Genomic DNA, 9,327 nt, shown 5'->3' on the forward strand with positions numbered 1-9,327 from the left:
CTTTAGCAAACCTTTTTGTCTTTGATTATATGGACTTCATTTGTTTATATTGGCTCTTTTGAAACAATTATTTCTCTTAGCATTTCCCCTTTAAAAGGATAATTTCTCATACTTTAATGGCAGAGTGTTTATATTCTAATGCAGGGAAGAACTATTTAAAAAGTACTTGCTACAAAGAGGAAAGTTAAATGCATATTAGTAAGTGAGAAAGACAAATCTGGAAGGGCTACATGCTGTATGACTCCAACTAGAAGTTAACTTGAAAAGGCAGAACTATGGGGACAGAAAAGAGATCAGTGATTGCTAGGAGGTGAATAGGTAGAGCATAGGTTAGTGAAAACACTGTTTGATTATGTAATGGTGAGTGTATGTAACCCACAGAACGTACAACCCCCAGCACGAACCCTAAAGTAAGTTAGGGACTCTGGATAATGATATATCAATGTAGATTCATCAGGTGGTGCTGGTGGAGGATGTTGATGGGAGTAGGGACAGGGTGTATATGCAAAATTGCTGTACTTTCAGCTCAATTTTGCTATGAATCCAAAATTGCTTTAAAAAGTTGTCTATTAAAAAAGTGTTTACCATTTCTTCAAACTTGAGCTTAACTTCATTATTTGCACATATGAGTGTTGAACATTGTTCAAGTTTCTGCTGCTAGTAATTGTATTGAAATATAAAATAATTAAATATATCACAGAAAAACACTGTATATTGGAAATATATTTTGAAAAATATAGGATGAATTGTTGATAATGCGTGCTTGTGGGTTTTCATAAACCTCAAAAGTGTAACACATGTAAATATATGTGACACGTAGTTCTCTTTTACATAAAGCTACTAAGAAGAGGCAAATGCTGGCATGAGTTAAAGATGCCTTGCAGCAATGTTGTTCAAACATTTCAGTTCATTCAACAGGTACCACAGCAATTGTTCTAACAGCTTGGAATACATGAGTGGATAAAACAGTTAATGATCTGCCTTGTGAAGTTTACAATCACTAATTATCACTAATTAATTCGTGTTTCCATTTTCTGTTTTTTCCTCTCTTCCTACACTGGAGAGGCTACAACTCATAGTCAAGCTAACATGCTCCCCAAACGTGGCACATGCCCTAAACTAACCAAGCTGTGGTTCAGCCCGCAGTTTCTCAGGGTCTGTAGAGCCTGACCAAAGAGAAGACCCCCCTCGGGGGTCCTAGAAGGGCAAGCGGCGCGTTACCATGGGTACTGCGGAGCCTAAAGACGCTCAGCTCTCAGCTGGTCAAGGAGAGGGCGGCCAGGCCGTCTGTTTCCTACAGCTGGGCACTGAAGCAAGTGCGACTGCTGTGACCAACCCTAAAATTCTGATCACAGCTTTCACTTCTTTCCTCTCTGTCAATTTCTTTTCCCTTCAGGTTGCTTATTTCTTTTATGATTTTTAATTATTGATATGATGCGGAAGAAGTTAACTTTCGTATTCAAGCTAGTCTGCTCCCTAAATGTGACAAGTGTCCCAAACTAACCAAGCTGTGATTCAGCCAGCGCGGTGTGCCAAGCTGGACTAAGCAGAAGACTCCTGCGCAGGTCTCATCCATTCAAGGCTTTTTTCCCCTTTCTTTTCTCCTGGCCTTTTCATGCAGGATAATAATGTGAAAGGCAGAGTGGAGCTTCAGGACTTCCCTGGTATTTAAAGCCGCACTGCCAGTGGACACAAAATGCAGGGCAGCTCCTGTCCCTTTGCTCTAAACAGCCACTCTGGAGAAGGCACTTAGCCACTGAGACAGAGGCCCTGGCTGTCCTGAGTCAGATTCCCCACATCTTCAGAACTTCCCTGCATCCAAAACTAGATTTACCCACGGGCTACAGGAGAGGCTGTCAGTGGGCAGGTGGACCAGCTGCCACCCATAGTAACCAGAGCAAAAGTGCTCTTTCCCAGGCCATCTGTACCCTTGCAGTCCTTATCTCCGTTGGAGGCCTGGGAATGGATCCCTTAGATTACTTTAAGCATGAGTCACCTTTCTAGGACCCTGGCTCAGGGCTGTCATGGAGAAAACCCTAAGCTTTGGGGCTTGCCCTATATCCTACTAAGGATTGCCGTTGGTGGGGAGGTGGGGCGAGAACAGATGTAAGTACAAGGAGATGTGGAACATTCCAGAAACTTCATTTATGACCCTGTTGTATCCTCATAACAAGGCCCCGTCAGATCAACAAGCCATGGCTCACAGAGGCGAAGTCAGTTTTACTAGCTCATACAGTTCTTAGAGGCAGAGCCAAAATCAGAACTGTTTCTCTGCTTACAAAGCGTTGTTCTTTCTGCTGATGTGAACCATTCACCACTATCTTAGGCCTTTCTCTCTTCAATTTATAAGTGAATTTGGGAAATAATGGCAATTGGTGAATCACCTGGGAATGTTTTGAAAAAGTACAGAAAGAGTGGGAAAAGTAAGCGATTTTTCTATGTGTTGAGTAAGAGGAGAAATGTAATCTGAGTGGGAACACCAAAAGCGCTGCAAATCACTGTGATTTGATGGAGTCTCCCCAGATGGGTGAGTTGGAGCTGAGAAAGTGGCTGTGTAGGAGGAGTGGGGGCAACATTAAGAAATAATCTAATAAATATTTATAAATTTCAAAAAAAGAATATAATAGAAAATTCAGCTTTGAGCTTCTTTAGGACAGCGTGCATGCATTTGTTACTATATTCATGTTTGGTAAGGAGGTCCTCACTCCGCTACGTTTAATCAGAGAATTAAGCTACACAGAAGCCTGTCAGGTATTTGGACTGGAAAATACTTACAAAATCTTCATTTAATTCAATGAGATAAAACAGCATAATGATAATGAATAGATCAGTTGTGCCTAATAGCTTGCCACTATTACAAGGCTTTAGCTTGTGTTTTATTGAGAAGGAAATAATCTAGTATGGTTGTGTAAGGAAAGAACCAGAAATACCACAGTTTCCATTGTTGAAGGTACATCAGACAGAGGTGGAGTGGAGCCTGTGGGGTGGCTACCAGCTGGAGGAATGTCACCTTCATGACCTTGTATTTCCTGTGGCATAACACACTTCTAACACTGGTAGTTTTTATGGTGCACTTAAAGGGACCATATGGGTATATCTGACTTTTTTATTTTTCCACACATTCCTTTTTTTGAGTCATGTGCTCGCTACAGTGATTATAGAAGCCCTGGGCCCTATCTGTTTAGAGAGTCAGGTTGCTTTGGTTGAAAAGCCTGAGTTTAGAGCCTACTTGTCCTCTTCAACTTCCGAGTACAATCAAGCCTGTTAATTTTGCTTTTTAATTAATTCTCAGCTCTGCTGTGCTCCATCCAGGTCCAGAACACTGTCATCTGCCATTGTCATTATCGCAAAGTTTTTGTCTTGAGAGAACAGTGTCTGAAAAAATTCAGTCTCTGTCTCTCCCTCTCCTCACTGCCCCTCACGCCCCTCACGCCCCTCTCTCGCGGCAGACAGCGCTCTCTTCAGGGGAACGGATGTAATTAATCACACCTGTTTCCTTTGTGTTGCGGATCCACTGGACACGGTGTAATGGGAGTCCCCGGGAGGAAGGGGACAGTGATCAGCCTCACACCAGAACAACTTTCTGTCAGTTTTTGAGCTGCAAACTCTGAGGGAGGTGAGTGCTTTTCAGGCCGGAAAACCTGAAAACGATCAGCCACGAAGGCAGACAGAATGCAGGGCTCCCCGAGACGCAATTGCCTTGGAAAAAAAAAAAAATACAGGTGTCTGCAGCGTTAGAGGGACCGCTCTGCAGGAATCTGGAACAATTCTCTGCTAGGCGGACTGTCAGTGCCTGTGCCTTGAAATCCCATTCTCAGTAGCGCCACCTTGTGACACTGAGAAGAAATGGCAGTAGGGGACTTGGGTGCTGTCTGGTTGGGCGTGCAAACTGATAGGAACTCAATTTTGGCATCTGAAATTTGGGGATCCTTCAGGGGAAAGGAAATCAACAATGAAGACACTTGAAATTCTGTTCATAATGCAAGTGGAGGCTGATGTATTAATAGAAAAATAATAACAAAGAGAAACAATGGGCCATATTTGTGCTTGGAGTTCACAGGACATTTCTTGCTAGCCAAGATATGCACAGTAGCAAGAAAGGAAGTTTATCCTTTGGTATTTCAGTTGACTCAAGGATATAAAATATGACTCACTGTTTTCATGTGGCCACTGTAAGTTTACACTTAAAATCTTAGATGAAGTTTATTATTCTTTGATAGTTTTTCTTTTGGTGTTACACTTAATGATTACTGTATCCTGAAACAAATATTCTAATTTCTCTGGAATATTTCTCTCAAGATAATCTATAGTTTTGTAAACTAGCAAAACTATTAAATGTCCTCTTTAAAAAAAATCTGTTTCCGACGAATGGTCAATATTAATATCTCTTAAAAAGGATTTTTGTAACATGGAACTGCCTTTTTACAATAGAAGTAAAAATTAAGACTAGAAATAGTCTCACATTTCACAGGTTTTATGGCTAGCAGAATTAAGGAAAACTTCTAGTTTTCTAAGCTTTCTAGACTCAGAATTATGGCTAAGAGATTTTTGATGTATATTATTTCTAGAGGCTTTTTCTTTAAAAAATTCATATAGCAGTATATACTCAATACAAAAGACATGAATGAGATGTCCCTTTTCCTAAGTTATCAAACTTAAAAAAATAGTATACCAAGGGATTTCCCGTTATTTATTTATTTATTTATTTGACAGGCAGAGTGGACAGTGAGAGAGAGACAGAGAGAAAGGTCTTCCTTTGCTGTTGGTTCACCCTCCAATGGCCGGCGCACCGCGCTGATCCGATGGCAGGAGCCAGGTACTTATCCTGGTCTCCCATGGGGTGCAGGGCCCAAGCACTTGGGCCATCCTCCACTGCACTCCCTGGCCACAGCAGAGAGCTGGCCTGGAAGAGGGGCAACCGGGACAGAATCCGGCGCCCCTAGAACCCTGTGTGCCAGCGCCGCAAGGCGGAGGATTAGCCTAGTGAGCCGCCGCGCCGGCCTCCAGTTATTTTTAAAACCCTAGTAACCGAAGGCAATCATTGAATGCAGGTGCCAATTGCCAACCTGGAAGACTATTGATGCTTCTCCCATGTGCAAGATCCTAGGTGTGTGTATCTTCTTTTTTAAGATTTATTTATTTATTTGAAAGGCAGAGTTATAGAGAGGCAGAGGCAGAGAGAGAGAAATAGAGCAGGATTTCAAAATGAGCATGAGTTGAGCTTTAAAATACATGGAGTAAATTAATAGGAAATTATTAAAAGGTTTGTCATTTTTGGACTACGTTATAATGAAATTTTTTTCTTTTATTCTTCCTGTTCTTCTGCTTTCCAAGTATGAACACTCAGTCTTCCATCTATGAGGGTTTCACATCCATGGGTTCAACCAATGGTGGATTTTTGGAAAAAAATTGCATTACAGATTTTTTTGTCATCATTATTCTCTAAACAGTACAGTACAACTATTTATATGACATTTACATTGTACTAGCTATTATAAATAACCTGGAGATAATTTAAAGTATACAGAAAGTCCTGTACAGTTTAAATGCAAATACTATGCTATTTTCTAGAAGGGAACTCAAGCATCCTCAGATTGGGTATCCCCAGTGTCCTGGAACCAATACTCCATAGATACTGAGGTACGTATGTGGAACTCCAACGTATGTTGTAAAGAATCTATGCTGTAAAGCCTGTGAAAGAAAAACGATATTCTCCTTCTCTTTCCCTCAGCCTATGTGTTTCATAAATTGTAAATAATTAGGTAATTTGTATGCCTGCAATGTTAAAAGTGGAAGATGTTGCTCTCGTGTTTATTACCTAATGAAAACTTGCCATATTCTGTAGAAACAACTTTCATGGAGACTTTATGAAAACTATTTCCATCATTCTACCAACACTTACTATGTAATGTATGTCACAAACTGAGTAAGATACAGAAAAATCATACTATTATGGTTTAAGTCAAAATTTAGCATTTCAGGTTCTTGCCATTTACTTTTGTAAGAATGCTAAGCACTGGCTCAAACCAGATATGCAACATGGTAAGCTTCAAGGATTTATTTGGAAAGCGAGAAGAATACACAGGAATGTGCAGGCTTTATTAAGGGGGAGTGGGCCAAGAAGGGTAGATGGGAGCTCCACACCCTTAGATGGAGAGCGCAGGTGGGAGTCTGCAGGCGAAAGGGCAGGCAAGGCAGAGCAGTGCTGGTAGAAGGGCAGGCCTCTCATTCACTTCCAAAAGGGGAGTGGTTACACAGTCTGATTGACAGGTGGGTAGATACAGGTGAGTTCAAGTAGGGAGCAAGTGGCCTCCAGCTCACAGGCCTAATCCTATCTCCCTGACCAGTCCCATATCAACACGATGAAGAAGTTCTTTGTTGTTGGAAAGCTCATCAATGCCTTTCCCTCAAATACACAAATAAACAAGAAAATCAAATGGGATACTGCCGTATACTAATATTTCAGAGTTTTGAGGGAATTTGGCAGATGGACTGAGAGTTCTGAGGAGCCTTCCCTATGAGGTAAGATTTCAATTGGATGTGGAAGATTTTTAAGTGATAAATGTATCAAGATTTAGGATCAGTCCTTCTAACAAACAAAAGTTGATACCCATTTTCAGTGATAACAATTTCAGCATTCTATACTTTTCCTTCTGTAGTTTTTATAATAACAAAGTTTTCCTTATTTTATCTATTGTCTGATATCATTAGCCTATCTTATATTCTTCATTTTTAACCATGGCTTATACAATTTACAGTTTTAAATTTAGTTGTAGAGAGAGATCCAAACTTTAAACTATGGTTATGACGTTCTTATTATGGAAATTGGGGGAATCATAGAGTTTGAAGTCTGGCAAGAGAGATCATGAATTCTTACTACTTGCTTGCCCTCCCAATTACTCCACGAAGTTGGTGGCTTACTTGGCTTTTGATTGCCACAACATGGTCATGGTAGATGGGAGAAATCTTTCACATGCAGGAAGGATTTTGAATTTCTGAAAGACTGACTCATAGAGAAGTGAATCTCCATCACTGAGACCCTCAGATTTTGAAGGCATTTCCCAGTAAAATAAAGTGAAAAAATGTGTGCGGGGGTGGATGGGAGGGTGGTAGGGACAGCATGAAATTGCTAATTTTTGTTTTGTTGATTAAGACCATCAAGCTCTTTTCAAAAAAATTTACCATGTTTTACAACATTCAACTGAAGAAAGCATATAAAAACAAGTAGGAGAAGGATATGGTTTTAATTTTTTTTTTATTTGACAGGTAGAGTTATAGACAGTGAGAGAGAGAGAGAGAGAGAAAGGTCTTCCTTCCGTTGGTTCACCCCACAAATGGCCGTGATGGCCGGCGCTGCCCCGATCCTAAGCCAGGAGCCAGGTGCTTCCTCCTGGTCTCCCATGTGGGTGCAGGGGCCCAAGTACTTGGGCCATCCTCCACTGCCCTCTAGGTCCACAGCAGAGAGCTGGACCAGAAGAGGAGCAACCAGGACAGAACCTGGCGCCCATATGGGATGCCGGTGCCACATGGCAGAGGATTAACCAAGTGAGCCACAGCGCCGGCCCCTAGGATATGGTTTTAAAAAACAAATTTTTCACTGACTTCATTTCATCTTATGAGAAGCATTTTCTCATTTCTCCAGATTGGGGGAAGGGTCCTTTATCGTTCAAAGACCAGCCCTGTTCTAAATTTGACATTAGGGCATTTATCTAAAAGCTTTGAGAAATCGATATCTACCGTCTTTCATGTATCTACCAGGGAAGAAATAAATTAAAATCTATAAAGCCATGTTAATTTCTCTTTGGAGATATTCAATATCTACGCAGTCCCTGAAAGAGTGCTTCTCAAACTTTAGTCTGATAGAATCACTTGGAATGTTTATTTAAAAAAAAAAAAAAGTAGATTCCTGGGACCACCCTCAGATTGTTAACTCAGTAGTTCTGGGTTGGGGACCAAGATTTGAATTTCTAAGAAGTTACCATGTGATGCTGATATTTACTGTCCAAGGGCCACATTTCTCTCCAGGATTAAGTCTAAACTCATTATTGGGCCATAAAATGGCAAGAGCTAAACTACTATTGAAGTAACACTTTGATAGTAGGTACTTTGATAGTAGGTACTCCATTTTACAGCACCAGAGACTCCATCTTGAGGAAGCACCCCCCCCCACTGTGAGATTCTGGTCTACAACAACTATGATTAACAGTACACTGCATCGCACTAGGCAGAACACAGACACTCCTTAGCATGATTGCGCAAGCTTAAAACAGATAGGCTGCACCTGGATTAATGTTAAGATTGTAATTGATGTTAGTTTCACATAGGCCTTAGGTCAGCTTGACCCAAATAACCTTGTATTCCCCCTCTCCTCCCAATCCTAGCAATGTACTCCCCCTCCCCACCTTGTGATTTTTGCCTGCATAAATCCTGTTGATTTGAGCTTCAGAGTCAAGAGTTCTTTAGAGCATGAGCCCACTCTCCACTGCCAGCAATAAAGGACCATCAAATTTTATCAGTGTGTGCTGCTCCTCTGTTTGCACTTGCTCAGGCACAACACTATAGGAGAGAGACTCCAAAATCTGGTGGCTTAATTAATATTATACAATATAGATATTTTTCTTCTACAATAGTTTGTAGTCCTTACTTTGCTACTGTGATTAGTATTCTTTTATCTTATTCTTGAATTCTCAGAGTTTTGTTTTCATTTGCATGTTCAAAGCTGGGAACCCTCCACATTTACATTCCAATCAATGGCAAGAGGAGTGGGTGAAGTAGCTTCTTCATACCTAGGAAGATGACCCACAAGGTGCACACACCATTTTCCTGGCATTGTGTTGGTGGAGCCCAGGCTAAGGAAAGTGACTTACAGCACAGTGCGCAGATGAGTTAAGACTTGAGGCAGAAGGTGGAATGTGCATTGGTAGGCTGCTCTGGCAATAACATTTGAATCAAGAGGACTGTCATTTTTCAAATATGTACTGAGTCTTGGAAGAAAAATCGGCATCCAGTATAATTCTTCGTTAGGATAGATGGCCATGTGAAATCTTTGCTGAATACTTAGCACACACCTCATTCATTAAATATAACTACATTTCATAGCTATGTACTTGTCTGTATTCCCTGATTAGTCCATAATTGTGTTTTATTTTTATGTCTGTATCTCCTTACCACTTCTATTTTCTATTTATTTACAAAGTTAAATATTATACCTAGTATAATTCTTGATACATAGAGAACACTGAATAAATTATCTTTGAATAAAGTAACTGATCGGCTTCTGTTGATACAGGATAATATTTCTTTAACTCTACAATCTGGTTGATTTTT

Source organism: Oryctolagus cuniculus, chromosome 5 (assembly GCF_964237555.1).
Source record: "Oryctolagus cuniculus chromosome 5, mOryCun1.1, whole genome shotgun sequence".
Taxonomy (NCBI): domain Eukaryota; kingdom Metazoa; phylum Chordata; class Mammalia; order Lagomorpha; family Leporidae; genus Oryctolagus; species Oryctolagus cuniculus.